Raw genomic sequence first — 21,890 nt, 5'->3', positions numbered from 1 at the left:
CTGCGTAGATTTCAGGCTTGTAAACTCTGTGAGTTATTTAAAGGTATAGCAGTTGTACGAGGGTCATTAAGAGTTGTAGAGGTAATGAGAGGTCATTAGTCTTACCTCTGCATGAACAGAGGTGTGAACTGTTGTGGAGCTGCTAGGGTAGAGATGTTAGGACTGTATTGTAAGTAGCCAATAGGGGGTGTTGTACCCCCCCCCCCCCCACCCCGATCAGAAGTGAAGAAGCCTCTCGGATGAGTGGTGAAATGTCTTCTGGACAACACAGCAAGTCCAGTTGCCCTGATTTACTACTGGTTGATATACAATGACCTGCATGACTGAGAACCTTCATAAACATATTGTCACCTTAATAATTATGTGGCTAGTCCCATTGATTTTCTGGTCAATAGTGGTTCACATTACTTGGTGGTAGTGGATTTGGTGATGGTAATTTTGAAGTCCAAAGTAAATTTATTATCAAATTACATAAATGTCACCATATACAATGCTGTGATTAATTTGCTTGTGGGCATACTCAATAGAATAATAACCATAACAGAATCAATGAAAGACCACCCAACTTTGGCATTCAACCAGAATGCAGAAGACAACAAGCTGTGGAATTACAAAAAGAAGTAATAAAAAAGAAATAAAGAAGCAATAAATATTGGGAACATGAGATGAAGAGTCCTTGAAAGTGAGTCCATGGGTTGTGAGAACACTTCAATGATGGAGCAAGTGAAGGTGAGTGAAGTTATCCCCTTTGTTTCAAGAGCCTGATGGTTAAAGGGTCATAACTGTTCCTGAACCTGGTGTCATGAGTCCTGAGGCTCCTGTACTTTCTTCCTGATGGCAAGAGTGAGAAGAGGGCATTCCTGGGTGGTGGGGGTCCCTGATGATGGATGCTACTTTTCTGCGATAGCATCTCGTGCAGATGTGCTCAATAGTTGGGAGGGCTTTAACTGAGATGGACATTGAATATCAAGAGAAAGTAATTTGAATATCTCTTATTAGAGATGATTATTGCCCAGAAATTTTGTGGCACAAATGTTACATGCTACTTCTCTACCTTTTTGAGCATTGTCTACATTTTGTTACATTCACAGACTTTGCATTTAATGGGACATTATGAATGGATTGCTGAACAAACATCCTTCCTTCTGATCTGATGATGGGAGGAAAGTCATCGGTGAAGCAGATGAATCCAACAATTTGAGTGTTTCTCTCTTCATGCTCATTGTCCAGTTTTACCAGAGCCGCATATTGTCAACTTGATAAAATTATGTCTTTATGTCAAAGGCTGTCACTCTCATCTCATAGGCAATTCACCTCTCTGGTGCATGTTTGGACCAGGACTGTGAGGAGGCCTGGAATGGAGTGATCCTCGCAAACTGCCCAACTGGGTATCAGTGAGCAGGCTATAAATGAGTAAAGGCTACTTGATGGTACTGAAGTTAACACCTTCCATCACTTTGATGATTGGGAGTAGATTGGATTTGTTGTGCTTTTTGTATATGATGTTGAGTAGATGTGTGTGTGTATATAATGGAGTCTGGTCCTTTATCCCTTTTTAGTATTTAGTTCTCACATCCGTTTGTTGACATGGCACAGAGTAAACGTATTAACCAAACCTGGCCGCTGATGATGGGGCTCTCAGTAGAAAACATGTCAAAGTAGTCATTATGAAGAATAACTCATACAAGAGCAGAGCTAAATCTATTTTGCAGTTGTCATTCAATAAACACAGTTTATGCATTGCAATGTCAAATGGCAGAGACATGGTAGACAGCCAGAATCATTTTTCATGGCAGGGGTACCAAAAGCAAAGGGTATAGATTTAAGGTGAGAGGAAGATTAAAGAGGATTTTAAGGGCATGTATTGATGACATAGATATCTAGAATTTGCTGCCAGAGGTGGTGGTGGAGTCAAATTCATCATTACATTTAAGAGACATTTAGACATGCTCTTAAATAGTCAAGTTATAGAAAGAAACAGACTTAGTATCAGCAAATGGGATTAATGTAGATGAGCCAAAAAGACTGTTTCTGTGCAGTCCAAATCTGTCCTCAGAGCACACTGAGTCACAGTGTAGCAAAGGGGTCATTTAAAACTTCTTAAATGCTGAAACTTTTGAGTTGCAGCAATCTAAAGGTTGCAAAACTGTTCAGGTTGAGTACCCCTCATCCAAAATGCTTGGCGCCAGAAGTGTTTTGGATTTTGGAATATATAATGAGGTAGCTTGGGATCGCCATCATTCCGGACTCTGAATTTGTGCACTACTGGTAAGAAATCTGTCTTACATTTGTTCATCACACTTATGTACTGATGCAGCCATTCAGTGCATTAGATTTTCATCAGCAACAACCTTGGCAAACTCAATGAATTTCTCTGCTGCTTTGTGATCAGCAGATGCTTTATCATCACAAATCTTTAAAAATTTAGTGCTGTGCCTTTTCTTTTATGACTGCAACCAGCCTGTTGAATATTAACAATTGCCTTCAATCTTCAATTTGTCATGATAGATGTTGGCTTGTTCCATGATAAGCATACCATTAAGCAGCATATATTTACTCTGACACTAGTGATTCCACCCTTTCAATGTAACTTCAGAATCTTTATTTTTTTGTCTTAGGCAGCATTTTCTATTTTTCATTAACTTCTGTTCATAACGCAGGTGGGGAGATGGGAACCAGAGTGACAGTGCTGAAGATGAGCTGGATGCTTTACAAACAGAGGGAATGCGTAGCGGAGAGAGGCTGATGATAGGGTAAAATTGCAGTCCACGAGATGAGTTGCAACTAAAAAGGTGGACAAAATCGAAAAGGGTGTATACAGGACTGTAGGTGAATAAGATGAACTTGTAGCACAGTTACAGATTGGCTTGTACGATGTTGAATGCTTCACTGAATCTTGGCTGAAAGAAGATTATTGTTGGGAACTTAATATCCAAGGATACACATTTCATTGAAAGGACAGACAGGAAAGCAGATGGGGTGGTGTTGCTCTGTTGGTAAAAAAAAAAATTAGTCATATCATTTGAAAGAGGTGACATTAGAAAGGTGTTGAATCATTGTGGATAGAGCTAAGGAACTACAATGGTAAAAAGACCCTGATGGGAGCTATACAGTATATAGACTCCCAAACAGTGGTAAGGATATAGTCTACAAATTACAATGGGAGATAGAAAATGCATGCCAAAAGGGCAATGTTACAATAGTCATGGAGGATTTCAATATGCAGGTAGATTGGGAAAGCAGGTTGGTGCTGCCGTCCAAGAGGGGAATTTCTAGAATACTTGTGCTTTTTAGAGCAGCTTGTGGTTGAGCCCTCTGGGGGATCAGCTATTCTGGATTGGGTGTTGTGCAATGAACCAAAATTGATTAGAGAGCTTAAGGTAAAAGAACCCTTAAAGCAAGTGATCATAATATGATCAAATTCACCCTGAGATTTGAGAAGAAGCTAAAGTCAGGTATATATTACTGTGGAGTAATGGGAATTAGAGACATGAAAGAAGTTGGCCACAATTGATTGGAAAGAACACTGGCAGAGATGATGGCAGAGCAGCAATGGCTGGAATTTCTGGAAGCAATTCGGAAGGCACAGGATAAATACATCCCAAAGAGGAAGGAGTATTCTAATAGCAAGGTAACACAACCATGCCTAACAAAGGAAGTCAAAGCCAACATAAAAACCAGAAGAGGCATAAAATAGAGCAAAAATTAGTCGGAGGTTGGAAGTTTAGGAAGCTTTTAAGTACCGACAGAAGGCAACTAAAAAAGTCATTAAGAAAGTAAAGATGGAATACAAAAGTAAGCAAGCCAGTAATATGAAAAAGGATACCAAAAGTTTCTTCAGATACATAAAATATAAAAGAGAGGTGAGTGTGGATATTGGACTGCTGGAAAATGATGCTGGAGAGGTAGTAATGTGAGAACAAGGAAATGGTAGATGAACAGTCTTCACTGCATATGGTGGAAGTTCCAGGTGTCAGGGGTCATGAGGTATGTGAAGTTACCATAACTAGGGAGAAGGTTCTTGGGAAACTAAAAGAATCTGAAGGTAGATATGTCACTTAGACCAGATGGTGTACACCCCAGGGTTCTCAAATAAAAGTCTGAAGAGATTGTGGAGGCATTAGTAATGATCTTTCAAGAATCATTTAATCCTGGAATGGTTCCGGAAAACTGGAAAATTGCAAATGTCACTCTGCTCTTCAAGAAGGGAGAGAGACAGAAGAAAGAAAATTATAAGCCAGTTAGCCTGACCTCAATGGTTAGGAAGATATTGGAGTCGACTGTTTAGGATGTGGTTTCGGGGTACTTGGAAGCACATGATAAAATAGGCTGTAGTCAGCATGGTTTCCTCAAGGGAAAATCTTGCCTGACAAATCTGTTGGAATTCTTTGAAGAAATAACAAGCAGGATAGACAAAGGAGAATTGGTTGATGTTGTGTACTTGGATTTTCGGAAGGCCTTTAACAAGGTGTCACACATGAAGCTGCTTAAGAAACTGCGAGCCCATGGTATCAAAGGAAAGGTTCTAGCATGGATAAAGTAGTGGTTGATTGGCAGGAGACAAAGGATGGGAACAAAGGTAGCCTTATGTTGGCTGACAGTGACTAGTGGCATTCAACAGGGGTCTGTTTTAGGATTCTTTTTACATTATATGTCAATGATGGAATTGATGGTTTTGTTGCAAAGTTTGCAGGTGATATGAAGACAGGTGGAGGTGCTCGATGTTAGCATTCATTTCAAGTGGACTAGAATATAATGACTAGGATGTAATGTTGAGGCTTCAAGCACTGGTGAGGCTTCACTTGGTGTATTTTGAGCAGTTTTCCGCCGCTCATCATAGAAAGGAGGGTTCAAAGGAGGTTTCATGAAAATGATTCCAGGTTTGAATGGCTTGCCATATGAAGAGCATCTCATAGCTCTGGGCCTGTATTCACTGGAATTCAGATGAATGAGGGGGAACCTCACTGAAACCCATCAAATGGTGAAAGCCTTGATAGAGTTAATGTGGAAAGGATGTTTCCTATGGTAAGAGAGTCTAAGACCAGAGAACAGAACCTCAGAATAGGGGTGCATCCTTTTAGAATGAAGATGAGGAGGAATTCCTTTAGCCAGAGAGTGGTAAATTGGTGGAATTAATTACCACAGGCAGGTGAGAAGACCAAGTCTTTGGGTAACTTAAGGCAGAGGTTGATAGATTCTTGATCGGTTAGGGCATGAGGGATACGGTGGGGAAGGCAGGAGACTGGGGCTGAGAGGGAAAATGGATCAGCCATGATGAATTGGTGGAGTAGACTCGATGGGCCAAATGACCTAATTCTGCTCCTACATCTTATGGTCTACGTGATGTCACTTCTCAGAACTGTCTGTGGTGTGCAGAGATATGCCTGTTGCCTGGGAACCTTCCCAGTACCTCGTGGAATTTTACATTTGTGACACCATGTCAGTACTTAAAAAAAACACCTCAGATTTCAGAAGTTTTTGGAGTTTGGAATTTCAGATAAAGGGTACTCAACCTGTATTTAATTTGAAAGCCACTCTGTTTATTCCATGCTTAAAGATACTGTACATGAGCTAAAGCTGTAATATTTGTGAAACAGTCACATCAAATATTGTGTTGTCTAATAGGATCACAATATACATACAGGTTGAATGAAAGCACTCATGATCCATGCTTGAAAACACAGTACAATGATCTTTTTGGTTTCATGAGCCCCTGACATTTTTCTCTCTCCCCCCCCCCAATGTTTCCTTTTTAAATTTCCTTAATCAGCTCCTCTAGTGAGAGAATGGGGAACTACAATAGAATTTACTTGATTACCTTCAACCTCAGAGAAATTAAACAGAAAATCCTTTTGTGAGATTGAACAAATGTTAAGGTATTAATTTCATGTGACATCTGGACTTTAACAATGCAAGTAACCTTTATATGTTATACACAATGTTAAAACTTATTACTGAGAAATAATTCTGCAGAAAATGCTTGGATTATATTTTCGCAGCCAAAGGTCAACAAAACAGCAAATCAATGACATTTTAAAATTGTCGAATGTTTTATTATGATACAAAATAAACAATCTAATAATGAAGTTATAGTATACTGGCTATTTTTTATTATTATTTATTGACATACAGCGCAGAATAGGCATTTCTAGCCCTTTGAGCCACGCTGCCCAGCAATCCCCAATTTACTTTCTTTTCTTTATTAATCTTTTTATTGATTTAAATAAAGCACAAATACAATCAGGAGGAGAATTAGTTCAAATATATTTATCAGTAACAATATAAACCAAGATTAAGATAGACATTGTCAAAATCATAGATATTGTTAAACTAATATAAAACATATAATTAAAAAAATGAAAATAACAATTCTCCTCTTACCAGCTTATGAAGAGAAAGGAAAAAACACTGGGTTTTAAATGAAAAGAAACAAAAAAAACCCACTACACTATATAAAAAAACAAAACAAAAAAAAAGGGACTGGGCAGTCCATTTTGAGGATACGACCAAAAAAGAAAGAAAGTCTTTCTGATCAAATCTAAAACTTTGAACAAAAAAGATTGAAAGAGTAATAAATCATATTAAATGAAAATATTGGATAAAGGGTTGCCATATTTCCTCAAATTTAAAGGATGTATCAAATGTCTGACTTCTTATTTTCTCTAAACTTAAACAGGACATAATGGAGGAGAGCCAATATAAGACCATAGGTGGATTAGAATCCTCCCCAATTTAATCTGAGTTTAATCACGGACAATTTACAATGACCAGCTGGTAGGTCTTCAGACTGTGGGAGGAAACTGGAGCTCCTGGAGGAAACCCAAGTAGTCACAGGGAGGACTTGCTAACTTCTTACAGGCAGCAGCAGGAATTGAACCCCAGTCACCTGTACTGTAAAGGTTGTGCTAACCACCATGCTACCATACCACCTAACTAGTTTAACTTCCCTTTGCAGAGAAAAATAACTTTTTAAAATGTAAAATATGATCCATGTAAATATATTTTATACTTCAATATGATATATTAGCCAGTATACCACAACCGAAATGCAGCTTGTTTTATTTTCCATTGCATTGAAAAATAACTCTTGAATGTAAAATATAGTCTGTTTACTGAGTTTCCCATTTCAGTTCTGCTTGGTAATCAGCTGACCCTCTGCTGTTCTTGACTGTCAGAATCAAATTGCCTTAGAAAGCTGACATGCCAAAGCTCTGGAGCTGCCGTGTCAGATTCTTTACACTTCAACTCGAGCAGCTAGAGTGTTCTGAACCTTGAGCCAACACACATTAATAGCACAGCTTCATGTGATATTCTGTATGCTAGGTCATAATAAAAAGGATATTGCAAAGTATAACACTGATTTTCGACAGCAGAATTGTTTACTAAATAAAATGTAATATGTATTCAAGAGCTAGTTGATCTGGTAAGTTAAAAATGATGTGTTCTTTTGCTGTGATTCAATACATGAGAATAAATATAGTTCTAGAGATACAGCAATGTTGTTTTTTTAAATGGGAAGAGTTGGGGGAAAGTACCATTTTACTACATATAGAGTTGTCAGAATTTTAGATGAAAATAGTCATTAATAATTTGCTTCTCCATTACTTTTAATGACTATATGTTTTGATCTTTAATTTAGGTTTTTGGTATCAATCTAGTAAACATTGTTGCTTTTGTAAATATTCTTGCTCTGGACAGTCTGCTTCACCTTGGTACTTTAGATCTCTCCAAAAGGTTCTCAAATTTTGTAACTGCCTAAGATGTGAACTCTGCTGTTTCATCTCTGGAGTCGTTAATATGTCGCAACCATTACTGCATGGAATCATTCATTCCTTATGTGCCATGTCGTGTAACATAGGCATTCATGGTCTTTCCATGACCATGATTATTTTTAACATTTTTTTCCTCAGAACAGGTTTGCCATTGCCTTCTTCTGGGCAGTGTTTTTACGAGGTTGTTGACCCCAACCATTATCAATACTCTTCAGAGTGGTCGCATAACCAGGAGCTGTGATATGCACCAGCTCGCATGGCTTCACAAGACCCTGATCTGGGGGCTAACTAGGTGCTGCACCTTGTCTAAGGGAGACCTAGTGGAGGGGAGAGCCTTATACCACCTTTGGTAGAGACGATCTCCACCCTGTCACTCTACTGCATCAAGTAGCACAGATACAGTACACTGAAAGGGAGAAGGGCATTGAAGGATTTGTTTTGATGTAGTTGAATGGGAAGAGATTTCTGTGGAGCGTAAACAATGGTGTAGCTCAAATGAACTAATCAATAGGTTTTTAAGCTATGAATTCAGGGTGAAAAATTCATTGTATATGTGGAAATCAAACAGAAAACTTGAGCTGTGTATTAACTGTTGATTTTTTTCCAATTCTTTTAAACTGTGAATGCATGGTTCTGGGAAATCACACACTCATAAAATTGGTTAGTACAATGGCAGATTATGAAAATTGAGCAATCAAAGTAGTCTGTCCTCTTGTAGTACTGATTTGACTGTTTGTCTCTGCTATTATGGGTTATAATTTTTTAGCTAATACAATGTTTGCTGTACTTTAAAAACCTGACATTCAGCAGTAGAAGATCTTCTTCCTCCCTCCACCCCCCCCCCCCACCCCCCCCCCCCACAACTCCCTGCAAATGTTTCTAATGTAAGAAATGACCAAGATTTTGTAGGTTTGTTAATGATTCAGTTTGTCCTCATGTATCTCTAGTCATTTACGCGACAAGGGTACATTTCAACAACTAAAGCTGGGATTGAGTTTGGATTTCACATTACATGTTTTGTCATCCATATTTACTTTCAGAAGTGGATGGATTGGTAAATGATCCTCTGCGCCTCTCATGCAATGAGGACGATGGAGGGGCCAAAAGAAAAAAGACAGACAGGCGAATGGAGAGGAAATGCAGTCATGTGACTTAATTAATGTTGAGCATGTACCTTTATGTTCATAATATGTGAATAACTGCTTTTTTTTCTATTATAAACTTGAAGTGCAGAAACTATCAGAAGCATCAGCCTCTGTAGACAAAGCTACTGGAAAAACTACCAACTTTTAACAAAATCAGTTCTTTAAATACTTTTTGTTTGAAACTCTAGATGGGTCTCCTGAATCTTAGAGAAATACCAAGCCTTTTCTGGCAAGCAGGACAATCTGTGCATCAATGCCGTTTGTCTGTCTGATTATGGTGCAGTGCCTTTGGAGGCTCCACCTCTTCAAGGAAATGGAGACTGAGATCTGTCTCTTGCTCCAGCCACTGCTGATATCTGTACTAGCAGCTGTATAGGTCTTTGTACATTTAAGTTTCTTTCCCACCTCAGCTTCAGCAAGATTATTCTAAGTTAGGGCAAGACATTAGTTATGTGAATCAATAATACTGTGGCATTAAGGAGATAACAGAAGCCAAAGGAATAGCAAATTCATCTCATTCTCCTTGGGCAGGAAACAGGTTTATCAAAGGGTTGCCAAAGTTTAAACCTTCCTAATGTGTAGGAGGTGATGACCCCTTCCATATCACCTTTGAGGCTCTATCTCAAAATGCAAAATTGTATCAAAACTCTGAGGGATTTCCCTTAATGGTTATGTAATCTGGGAATACTATAACAGCTAGTTGGGTGATGTCACAGCAACAACCTTGCATCCATTATCAGTAAGAACAAAGAACTGATTGTGGACTTCAGAAAGGGTACAATGAGGAACCACACACCAGTCCTCAAAAGGATCAGAAATGGAAAGAATGAGCAGCTTCAAGTCCCTGGTTGTCAATATCCCTAAGGATCTAACCTGGACCCAATATGTTGATGCAGCTACAAAGAAGGCATAACAGTGGCTACATTTCATTAGGAGGTTAAGGAGATTTTGTATGTCACAAAAAACATTCAGCACAGGATTGAAGTAGGCAGCAAAGAGCTGTAAACTTAGTCAGCTCCATCGTCAGTACAAACTTCAGTAGGTATCCAGGACATCTTCAAAGAGTGATGCCTCAAAAGGACAGCATCCGACTTAGAGTTCCCCCATCACCCAGGACATGCCCTTTTCTCATTGCTACCACCAGGAAGGAGGTACAGAAGCCTAACGGCACACACTCAGCAACTCAGGGACAGCTTCTTCCTCTCTGCCATCAGATTTCTGAAAGGACATTGAACCCACTATTGAACTTCCTCACTATTTTATTAAATTTCTACTTTTTTGCACTAAATTAATTCAGCTTATATATATATATATATAAACTTACTGTAACTCAATTTTTCCCTTTAAAATGTACTGCATTGTACTGCAGCCACAAAGTGAACAAATTTCACAATATATGCCAGCAATATTAAACCCGATTCTGATCCGGTTTATGATTCTGACTACTCCAAGTGAATCCTAATGGTCCTTGTCATTTATCTAGACTTCAGACAACACTTACATTTTGTACCATCCAGAAGTACCTGGTCTCCACAGCAGACCAATGGGTGTCTAGTTGGATACAAAGCCAAGCTCCAGATACCAGTCTCCTGACTCCTATGGGAACACCATGCACAAGACCAGAAAATACAATGAGATTCTTGCAGTCTCCTGCAAAATATTTGGCATCGTCAATAACAAGGGGTTTGAATCAGGGTAGTTATGGCAAAGGCCAGTATCTTTTACCCTTTGATTACCAGGAAAGACTTAGACCAGGTGGAGACAAGTGCAGAGAAGATCAAAGCCAAGGATGGAGTTGAACAAAGAATCCTTACCAGAGGATTACTCACACTCCCACAGTCAAAACTGAGGGAACTTAAATAGAGAAATGAGATATGGCCCAGTTACACTGATTACTAAAACAAGACACTGATGGAAATAATCAGGGGAGGAGAAAAATCAGCACCTTGAGGACTCTGGTCAGACTGAAGCATGATGTTATCAAAAGAAATGATTCTGCTCCTGAACCACTATGGGAGCACACTCTAGTATATCCCACATAGAGTCCTTAGAAAACAAGGTGGCTTATCATAGTTATTACACCTTGGCCATAAGGTAGATGTAGAGTAGATGCGGAAAGGATGTTTCCCATGGTGGGAGAGTCTTGGACAAGAGGGCACAGCCTCACGATAGAGTGATGCCCTTTCAAAACAGAAATGCAGAGAAATTTCTTTAGCCAAAAGGGTGGTGAATTCGTGGAATTTGTTGCCACATGCAGCTGTGGAGGCCAGGTCACTGGGTGTATCTAAGGCAGAGATTGATAGGTTCTTGATTGGACATGGCATCAAAGGTTACAGGGAAAAGGCTGGGAACTGGGATTGAGGAGGAGATAGAAAAAAGGATCAGCCATGACTAAATGGCAGAGCAGACTCGATGGACCGGGGAGCCTATTTCTGCTCCTATGTCTTATGGTCTTATAATGCAGAATCACCTTTGCTAGCAGGTTTGCCATAGCAGGAGGAGGGAAAATGAATGGCAGAAAACAATGATATATGCCTGTGGAATTGCTGATCCCTCTTCGGTTCGACTGTGATGCCTGAGCTGAATCACTGATACCCTAGTAACGCAGGTTCATGGCAGCATGCAACCAGCACAACAATGAGGCTTGGGTGGATAAGTGACCAGTAACAAATACACTGAACGACTGCCAGGGTACGATAATCTATAAGAAGAGTAAGATTAACCATTGGCGTTTAATATTGAATGATATTATTACCTAATCCCTCATCTGGCCACTTCCTATTTATCCATCCAAGTGTAAATATCATCCTGCCTTGCTGCGTGCTGTTTTTTCTATTCTGTTATGAATGACCTTGAACATTGTGAAATCAGTAAGGAATATCATTACTTCTTATGAAGAAGGAAAGTCATTGATGGGATAACTAAAGATGCTTGGACCAAGGGCACTGTCCTGAGGAACTCATGCATCATTTTTTATGAGGCTGAAGTCTCCATCACAACCATTTTTCTTTGTGCAAGGTGTATTTACCAATGATACTTGTTGCATTTAATTTAACATTGGTATCGCACTCAGTCAATCTTGGCTTGACATGAAGAGCAGTCACTTTGACTTCAGCTCTGGAATTCAGCCCTTTGGTCCATAAGACATAGGAGAAGAACTGGGCCACTTGGCCCATCAAGTCTGTTCCACCATTCCATCACAGCTGATTTCTTGTTCTTCTCAACCCCTTTCTCTTGCTTTCTCACTGTAACCTTTGAGGCCCTGACTAACCAAGAACCTATCAGCCTCTGCTTTAAATATGCCCAATGACTTGGCTTCCATAGAAGTCCTTATTTTTGGTCCAATCTGGGCATAGTGAGTAAGCAATGCTTAGGAGGAATGTCAACCATATCTTTTATTGTTTTGATAATGATTGAGAGAGGAGTAATTATGCAGAGACTACCTGTCTGGAATTGTTGTGCTTTGAGGACACTTGGGCAATTTTTTACAGGGTCAGGGAAACATCAGTATTGTAACTAGACTGGCACAGTTTGGGTTGAGGTGCGGTTAGTTACGAAGTGCACGCCTTCAGCATATGGGCTGGGAAGTTGTCAGATCCTTATGTTCTTCCTGTGTCCATTGTTCTCAGATGTTTCTTGAGATCTTATGGATTAAAGCAAATTTTCCATTGACTGATTTCTATGATGGCAGCAACCTTGACATAACCAACATGGTCTGAAATAACCTGTGGTCTAAAATGAATCAGTCACTTAATATTTGTGGCTGAAGATAATTGCAAAAGGATCAGCAAAACGTCTGTCACTCATTTGATGAGCAGTCCGTTCACTAAGGATGGGGTCGTGCTTGGATCTACTCAACCTACTTGTTATTTAACTTGACCCAAGATATGGTTGGTTCTGGAGGGGCAGCTTTTCCGCCAGGATGTTCTCCAGACCTTCTGCAGCAAACTGAAAATGAAAATAAAGAAAGCGGCTTTTTTCTGTTACGCAAAAACATATTCAGTTAACATAAGAGATGTGGGCTTCGTAGAGTGAGCCAGCATTTATTGTTTATCCCTCGTGGCCCTTGAGCAGATGGTGATGAACGGCCTTCTTGAATGTGATTAGGGAGAGAGGTTCAAGATTTTGACTTAGTGCTGGTGAAGGAACAGCAATATATTTCCAAGTCAAGATGGTGTTTGACTTGACGGGTAACCTCTACATTGTGATGTTTCCATATTTTTGCTGCCATTACCCTTTTGTCTGGTGGAGGTTGTGAGTTTGAAAGGTGCTGTGTAAAGAGTCTTGGTGAGTTGCTGAAGTGCATCCTGGAGATGGTACAAACTTCGGCTGCTGTGCATTGGTGGTGGAGTGAATGAATGGTTGTGGCGGTATTCCTATCGAGTGAGCTGCTGTATCCTATATGGTGTTGAGCTTCTTGAAGCTGCGCTCATACACGCAAACTGACGGTATTCCATCACACTGCTCCCTTGAATAAAAATAGAAGCAGCAGTAGGCTATTTGGCTCCATGCACCTGCTCCAGCACTTACGATCAGTGCTGGTTTTCTCCCTTCATCACTTTCCGCACTAATCTCACACCTCTTTCATTCCCTTAATATCCAAAAATCTATCGATGGCTGTCTCGAATATATGCAATGACCTCTTGCTGATGAAAACCAATGAATTGCTACCTTGAGGTGGAAACGTTTCTTTTCATCTCTGTCCTGTATAGTCAACCCATACTTTGAGTCTGTGACTCCTAATTCTCACCACACCAGCCAGCAGAAGCTGCATCTCTGCACCTTTTGAAAAAAAATTATATATTTCAATTGTATCACTTTAAATTTTCATAAGCAGAAGAGAGTATAGATCAAGTGTACTTAAACACTCAAGGGACAATCCCCACCCATCCCAGGAAACAATCTGATAAAGTTCTGTTGCATTCCTTCCATTATGTATCCTTTCTTAGGTGGGGAGATTGAACCTGTACAGGTGTGGTCTCCCAGGTGCTCTATATAATTAGAATAGGAGTTCGTCACTTTTGTAGTCAAATTCTCTTGCTATTAAAGTCCTACATACTAGTTGCCTTCCTGGTTGTCTACATATCCATTAACATGGAGTGAATCTATTTCAGAGGAGTGATTGCATTCCAGTGTCTGTAAAAGAAAGTTGGTCATTACATTAGGAATGACTTTGACCATGGAATGACTGTTGGTACCAGATGAGGTGGTTTGAGTACCCCATAACTGCTCAATTTTCATGTACAGCAGTCTCTAGAGTTTACAAGAGAATGGTGTGAGAAACAATAAAAACATCTAGTGAGTGGCAGTTTTGTGGGAAAAAAGTGCCTTGTTAATGAGGTAATCATAAACAAGAGAGAATCTGCAGATGCTGGAAATCTGAACAACACACACAAAGTCCTGGAGGAACTCAGCAGGCCAGGCAGCATCTATGGAAAAAAGTACAGTCGATGTTTCGGCCCAAAATGTTGACTGTATTCTTTTCCATAGATGCTGCCTGGCCCGCTGAGTTCCTCCAGCATCTTGTTTGTGTGTTGTCAATGAGGGAGATCAGAGGAGAATGGCCAGACTAGTTCAAATTGACAGGAAGGTGCCAGTATCTCAAATAACCATGCATCACCACAGTGGTATGCAGAAGAACGTCTCTGAACACACAACACATTGAACCTTGAAGTGGATGGAGTACAGGAGCAGAAGACCATGAGCGTACACACAGTGACCACTTTATTAGGTACAGGGGATATCTAGTAAAATTGCCCCAAAGCTTATAATTAAGCACCATCCAAAAGCATCTACCAGTTCTCTGTATCCTTCAGCTCAAAAAAGATTCATGAAGTTGATGAAAGTAAAAGCTAGTAACAATGCAGTTGTCAAGCATGGCAACAGAGACCCAAATTAACAGATCTTTCAGTATATACAGATTTCTTTTTCTGATCCATTGGCTGCTGTCCTCTGTACCTGTTTGCTACCATTTGTATGTGTCCCTGATAGGCGTGTAAAAACAGCAAGGACACAGTATGATTCAGTGGTGGCACTGTGTTTAAGTTACTGATCTGGGAACACAGATGCATGAGTTCAAATCTTAACATGGCAGCTATCAAAGATCTGGAACTTGAACAACTGTTACCCTTTTTAAAGATGACTACAAAACTACCAGATTGTTGTTTATCACTTCTAGTCCACTATAGTCTTCAGGGAAAGGAATCTCTTAACTTTACTGGACTTTATGTGGCTCCAGAACTGCGGTAAAATGGCTGAATCATAACTTCAAAGATACCATCCTTACGCACTTGATATTTGAGGGCAGGCTTTCTGCTTTTCCTTGCATTTCTCTGAGCTTTTATCAGCAACAGGTTACTAGGAAAATTATTATTATCATTCATTTTGTAGTGGTTTCCTTAAAGATAGAATGCAATATGTCTGTAATTTTTTTATAATTTTAAAATACTATAACTTTAATGCAGAACATGGAGCAACGCAGGCTGGTCCTGTGCCTAGAGTTTTGGATGCAAAGAAGACGCATAGAATATTATTTGTTTGCTTGTCCAGTCTTTTCTCAGAATCTCTTCCAAAAATAGCTTTAAGTTCCATACTGAGTGGAATGTACAATCCTCTTTGGAGCCACTTTAAAAACAAACACTGTCATATTTTGATTCAGTTTAACTACGGTAAATTGAATTTATAAATTGGTTTATTATTGGTGAAGGTACCAATAAAATATTGTTTTGCATATCATCCAGAAAGATTGCTTCATCATATCAGTGAATTGAGGTAGTACGAGGGAGAACAACAGAACGCAGAACAAAGTATTACAGCGACAGAGAAAGTACAGCTCAGACAAACAATAGCGTGCAAAGCCATAATGAGGTAGATGGTGAGGTCAGGAGTCTGTCTTATCATATGAAGTTTTATAACAGAAACTGTCCTTGATCCTGGTGGTACGTGCTATCCAATGTCAGGGGAAGGGATGATGAGAGAGAATTACTGGGGCAAGTGGTGTCTTTGATTATGTCAGCTAATTTACCGAGGCAGCAGGAAGTATAGGCAGAGGCCTAGGAAGAGAAGTTGGTTTCCATGATAATAGACAATAGACAATAGGTGCAGGAGTAGGCCATTTAGCCCTTCGAGCCAGCACCACCATTCACTGTGATCATGGCTGATCATCCACAATCAGTACCCTTTTCCTGCTGTCTCCCCATATCCCTTCACTCTGCTATCTTTAAGAGCTCTATCTAACTCTTTTTTGAAAGAATCCAGAGAATTGGCCTCCACTGCATTCTGAGGCAGAGCATTCCACAGAACCACAACCCTTTGTGTGAAAAAGTTTTTCCTCAACTCCATTCTAAATTGTCTACTTCTTATTCTTAAACTGTGGCCTCTGGTTCTGGAAGGGAAGGGAAGGGGATTTATAAACTCTGGGGATTTATCAACCTTCAGTCCCATCAGTTTACCCAACACCATTTTGTGCCTGATGCAAATTTTCTTCAGTTCCTCTGTTACCCTAGGTCCTCTGGCCACTATTACTTCTGGGAGATTGTTTTTGTCTTCCCTAGTGAAGACAGATCCAAAGTACCTGTTCAGCTCATCTGCCATTTCCTTGTTCCCCATAATAATTTCACCCGTTTCTGTCTTCAAGGGCCCAACTTTGGTCTTAACTAATTTTTTCCTCTTCACATACCTAAGGAAGCTTTTACTGTCCTCCTTTATATTTTTGGCTAGCTTACCTTCATACCTCATCTTTTCTCCCCGTATTGCCTTTTTAGTTATCTTCTGTTGCTCCTTAAAAGTCTCCCAATCCTCTGGCTTCCCACTCATGCTTGCTATGTTATACTTCCTCTCTTTTATTTTTATACTGTCCTTGACTTCACTTGTCATGATGTGCTGAGCTGTGACCACAACTTGATTATGAAACAGATGGTCAGGTCTGCCAAACAGCATCAACCTGTTCTGCTCAACATTATGTTCTCTTCACTAATATTATCTCAATGAGATTTACTTACTGCCTTTGTTCTTCCCACAATTAGGTTTTGGTTCTATTGCATCACTGTGATTACTAAAGACTACCGACTCGCATATAGGTTAAACTAATTTTAGATTTGCACATAGCCTTTAATAATAATAACTACATTATTTTCCAGATTTTCCATATTATAAACATTTTAAACTGTTATCTACATTCATACAAAAGGTACCTGTAAGAAATATAAACTCAAGAGATTCTGCAGATGCTGGAAATATGAAACTACACACACAAAATGCTGGAGGGACTCACCAGTTCAGGCAGCATCTATGGAGATGAATAAGTAGTCCACATTTTGGGTCAAGACACTTCTTCAGGACTGGAAAGGAATGGAGAAGATGCCAGAATAAAAAGGTGTGGGGAGGGGGTGGAGGATAAGCTAAAAGGTGATAGGTCAAGCCAGGTGGGTAAGAAAGGTAAAGGGCTGGAGAAGAAGGAATCTGAACGGAGAAGAGAGTGGACCATAGGATAAAGGGAAGAAGGAGGGGCACCAGGGGGAGGTGATAGGCAGGTGAGGTAAATAAGTAAGAGGCCAGAGTGGGAAATAGAAGAAAGGGAGGGGAAAAATTACTGGAAGGAGAAGTCAATGTTCATGCCATCTGGTTAAAGGCTATCTAGATGGAATCTGAGGTGTTGCTCCTCCATCCTGAGAGTGGCCTCATCATGGCAAAAGAGGAAACCATGGGCCAACTTGTTGGAACAGAAATGAGCATAGGAATTAAAATGGTTGGCCACCGGGTAATTCTGTTTCTGGCGGACCAAGCGATGACGCTTGACAAAATGGCTCCCCAATTGATGTCGGGTTTCATCAGTGTAGAAAAGGGCCACATTGGGAACTCTGGATGCAACAGATGACACTAACAGATTTGTAGGGGAAGTGTGGCCTCACTTGAAAGGACAATGGGTCCTGCATGGAGGTACGGGAGAAGGTGAACGGGCAGCTGTAACATTTTTGTCACTTGCAGGTATATGTACCAGGAGAGAGATTAATGAGGAGGAACGAATAGACGAGCGTTCTGATAATTTTTTTTGTTCTCTTTCCCTTTACTCTTCTTCTATTCCCCACTCTGCCCTCCAACATCTTCTCTTCACTTGGCTATCACTCCCGCCTTCCCTTTCTCCCATAGTCCACTGTCCACGCCGTTCAAATTCCTTCTTCTCCAGCCCTTTACCTTTCCCATCCACTTGGCTTCACCTACCACCTTGTAGCTAGTACTCCTACCCCTCCCCTCACCTTTTTATTCTAGTGCCTTCCCCCTTCTTTTCCAGCTGTGAAGAAAGTTATCAGCCTGAAACATCAACTGGTCATTCATTTCCATAGATGCTGCCTGACCTGCTGAGTTCCTCCAGCATTTTGCGTGTTTTATCTGCATAAAATAAGTTTTATAACAATGTTTCTCCTAATCCAATCCTGAAATGACCAGATTCCCATATATTCTTCACAGAGCACAGAACTTTCTTAATGGGATTACTAGCACTAAATATAGCAGTCAATGGCTTTGGAGCCATCAACAGGAACATAGCGGAGTGTCAAAAATCTATGTTAATAATCCTTGATTGAAGACTTTCTTGAATGATAATTTTTACTCAAGGAATGTCTTGGAGTGGTTGTAATTAAGTCAAATCGAGGTTTGTGGCTGTACAGGAATACATTTAGAATAGCTAAGCATCTCTCAGGGCAAAAACATTGAAATGGATTCATTTCAGAATGTTTAAGCTTTCTTTAAGGAACATAATTTATTCATGGTTTGCAAGTTTCAATTGCCTAGTTCTGGGGTCCGAGCCAGAGGAAAGACCTAGGTTCTGGGTCCTTGTCCATTCTCTGGCTCAGAGTCCAAGCCAGGGCTCCTAGCTCTCTTGTCCGGTCCTGTACCGGGGTTCCCGGTTTTCGTGTCCATGTCCTAGCCCTCACCCTGTATCCTAGTCCTGTCCCTAGTACTTCAGTGTCTGTGTATTGCACTTGGATCCGTTCCCAGCCACCACCTTATGACACTGCAGTTCTGAGAAGTGGATGATTCCTTTTAGTAGGGAGTGGCCATTTCACTCCTGACAGAGGAGGTTCAAGACGTTTGCTGTAGTATTAGTACATGCTCACCCACGAGCACATACACAAACACAGAGGAAAAAAAACAAGCAAGCACAACTGTACTCCAATCATCGGCATTGAAGCAGCAAAACCTAAACAAAGCAAGTGCCGCTAGCCTGTGACCACTATGGAGTTGTTTTACATGCACGACACCCTCAGCTCAAATGAAATAATTGTTCCAGACAGTTGAATCCTTTATTTGATCCATTATTAGCAATTAGCAAGCATACAATCTTGAACCGATGAACTTGAGTGTACCTATGTAAGCCAAGTATTATTCAGCGATATTCAGCGGTCAGTAAAAGATATGATCTCCACCGGCCCCAAGCTACAAACTGCCGCTAAATAAGCAAGAATACTTAACTTATTCCCTTCACCTTCACCATGATCCACTTGTGTGACTAGTTACCATGATTAATGCACAACACAGAATACAAAGCAGGTAGAGAACAGATACATGACTCCTACACACATTACTAACTTTACAGTGCACAAAAAATCATTCATTCCGCAGAAAAATGTGCTGACATGAAATGTGCAGAACAGATATATATATATATAATATAAAGCCTGAGAAACATTCTACAGTCAATAATGTTGCCTCTCCATGATCAGCCAACAGAGATCCATGTTTGGGGTAGATGCAGATGACTATATTTTTTCACACAACTAGTTACAGAATCCAACTGTCACAGATAAGAATTTGGCACTGACACATACAAGAAAAGACTTAAAGGGCAGTAGAAGACTGTTACAAAAAAAAGCTTGACATCATCCTTTGAGCTAATTTTCCTTCAAAGGAAACATTGCCCTGGTGGTATTATTTCATTTGTTCTTTTTAGAACACATTTATCACTTGGTAAATATTTTCCCTGTGAAATCATATGTGTGAAGTTAATTCACTTTGTTTTTGCTTTGAAATGTAAAGTTAATCCAATGAGCAATCATTTAAATTTGTTCAGCCCACATGATTTTTGCTAAGGTTGTTTCATTTACTCAGCTGTTTAGATTATTAAAGAAGATCTTAAAGAGGTAGATAAACCAGATCATAAGGTATTGGCTGTGATTACTCGGATTATCTATAAAAAGGCAATCATTTGGATACCACGTGTTCTGCCAAGACTGAAGCATAGATATTTATTAAATAGTTTTTTGAATTGATGGAGTGAAATACTAATTGACATTTTTTTGAATGCATGTCAATATAAATGAACAGCTTCCCATTTTGTTATAGCTGCCTGATTTTTACTAGCAGTAGGCAATGGTGAGATAAATATTTAGGAAGTAGCATGTATATCATAATCCCAGTAAACTCAATGCAAAACAGCTTGCTGGTAATTCAGTTACTAAAAACACAATGATTACATTTAAAATAATGTCTGAGTTTAACGTTTGGGATAAAACTGAATTAGAAACAAACAATCCTAAAATGAGGCATTGTTCAGTTGCACGTCACCCTGGGGATAAAGCTGTTTTTCAGTCAGGGTGTCCATGCAGAGATGTTTCTCTTTCTCCTGCAGGACGGCAGGAAATTGAACAGGTGATTACTGGGGGTGGGGGGAAGAGTCTATATGGGTAGATTTTCTGTCAGGAGACAGGAGAAAAACGAAGCATAAATATAATAGAACACATATTCTCCAAGAGGCCTTCAAAACAAATAATACACAAAATCTTTGTTAAAAGTAACTTTCATCCCATATGACTATTAGTCACTGTACACAATGTAGAGGTGAAGGTAAGGCACTGCAACTTAACTTGTTTTCACCTCTGACACCATGCAGTCATGTGTCTTGGCCTGAAACATTGACTATCTATTCATTTCCATAGACGTTGCCAGACCTGCTGAGTTCCTCAATCATTTTGTGTGTGTTGTTTGGATTTCCAGCATCTTCAGATTTTCTCATAGTCATGTTTAAAGATGGTTTTCAATCAGCACCTGGGGCCTTCTGGTATTCACATGTTCTAACATGATTTTGGCTGAAGACATACAAGTATGATTGGGACTTAAATGTTAGGGACACAATTACATAGTCTGATGAAGCTACTGAAATTGTCAGTGTGGCTAACAGAGAGGAAGAAAATTCTGGGCTGCAGGTGTAATGTAGAACTCCAAGGCACATGTAATGGAAGCAATAATGCTTAAACATAGAAACATAGAAAACCTACAGCACAATACAGGCCCTTCAGCCCAAAAAGCTGTGCTGAACATGTCTCTACCTTAGAACTACCTAGGCTTACCCATAGCCCTCTAATTTTCTGAGCTCCATGTGCCCATCTAGGAGTCTCTTAAAAGACCCTATCGTTTCTGCCTCCACCACCACTGCCGGCAGCCCATTCCACACACTCACCACTCTCTGCATAAAAAACTTACCCCTGACATCTCCTCTGTACCTACTTTCAAGCACCTTAAAACTATGCCCTCTTGTGCTAGCCATTTCAGCCCTGGGGAAAAGCCTCTGACTATCCACACGATCAATGCCTCTCATCACCTTATACACCTCTATCAGGTCACCTCTCATCCTCCGTCGCTCCAAGGAGAAAAGGCTGAGTTCACTCATCCTATTCTCATAAGGCATGGTCCCCTATCCAGGCAACATCCTTGTAAATCTCCTCTGCACCCTTTCTGTGGTTTCCACGTTCTTCCTGTAGTGAGGTGACCAGAATTGACGACAGTACTCCAAGTGGGGTCTGACCAGGGTCCTATATAGCTGTAACATTACCTCTCGGCTCTTAAACTCACTCCCACGATTGATGAAGGCCAATGCACCATATGCCTTCTTAACCACAGAGTCAATCTGTGTAGCAGCTTTGAGTATCCTATGGACTCGAACCCCGAGATCCCTCTGATCCTCCACACTGCCAAGAGT

The 21,890-nt window shown here is 40.1% G+C and overlaps 1 protein-coding gene across 5 annotated transcripts in view; it reads left to right on the top strand.

The window, feature by feature from the left end:
* Positions 1-7,376: 7,376 nt before the first annotated feature.
* Positions 7,377-21,890, top strand: part of LOC140185800 (uncharacterized) — a 278,871-nt gene continuing 264,357 nt past the window's right edge. For 4 of the 5 annotated variants that reach the window (XM_072239496.1, XM_072239493.1, XM_072239495.1 and 1 more), the window contains exon 1: positions 7,377-7,423. The gene's annotated coding sequence lies outside the window, so the exon portion shown is untranslated. The remainder of the gene's footprint in view (positions 7,424-21,890) is intronic. The other variant, XM_072239494.1, reaches the window with a different exon arrangement.

The sequence above is a fragment of the Mobula birostris genome, chromosome 21 (assembly GCF_030028105.1).
Source record: "Mobula birostris isolate sMobBir1 chromosome 21, sMobBir1.hap1, whole genome shotgun sequence".
Lineage (NCBI taxonomy): Eukaryota > Metazoa > Chordata > Chondrichthyes > Myliobatiformes > Myliobatidae > Mobula > Mobula birostris.
The sequence above is the reverse complement of the archived record's forward strand: the minus strand, read 5'-3'. Positions and strand labels throughout refer to the sequence as shown.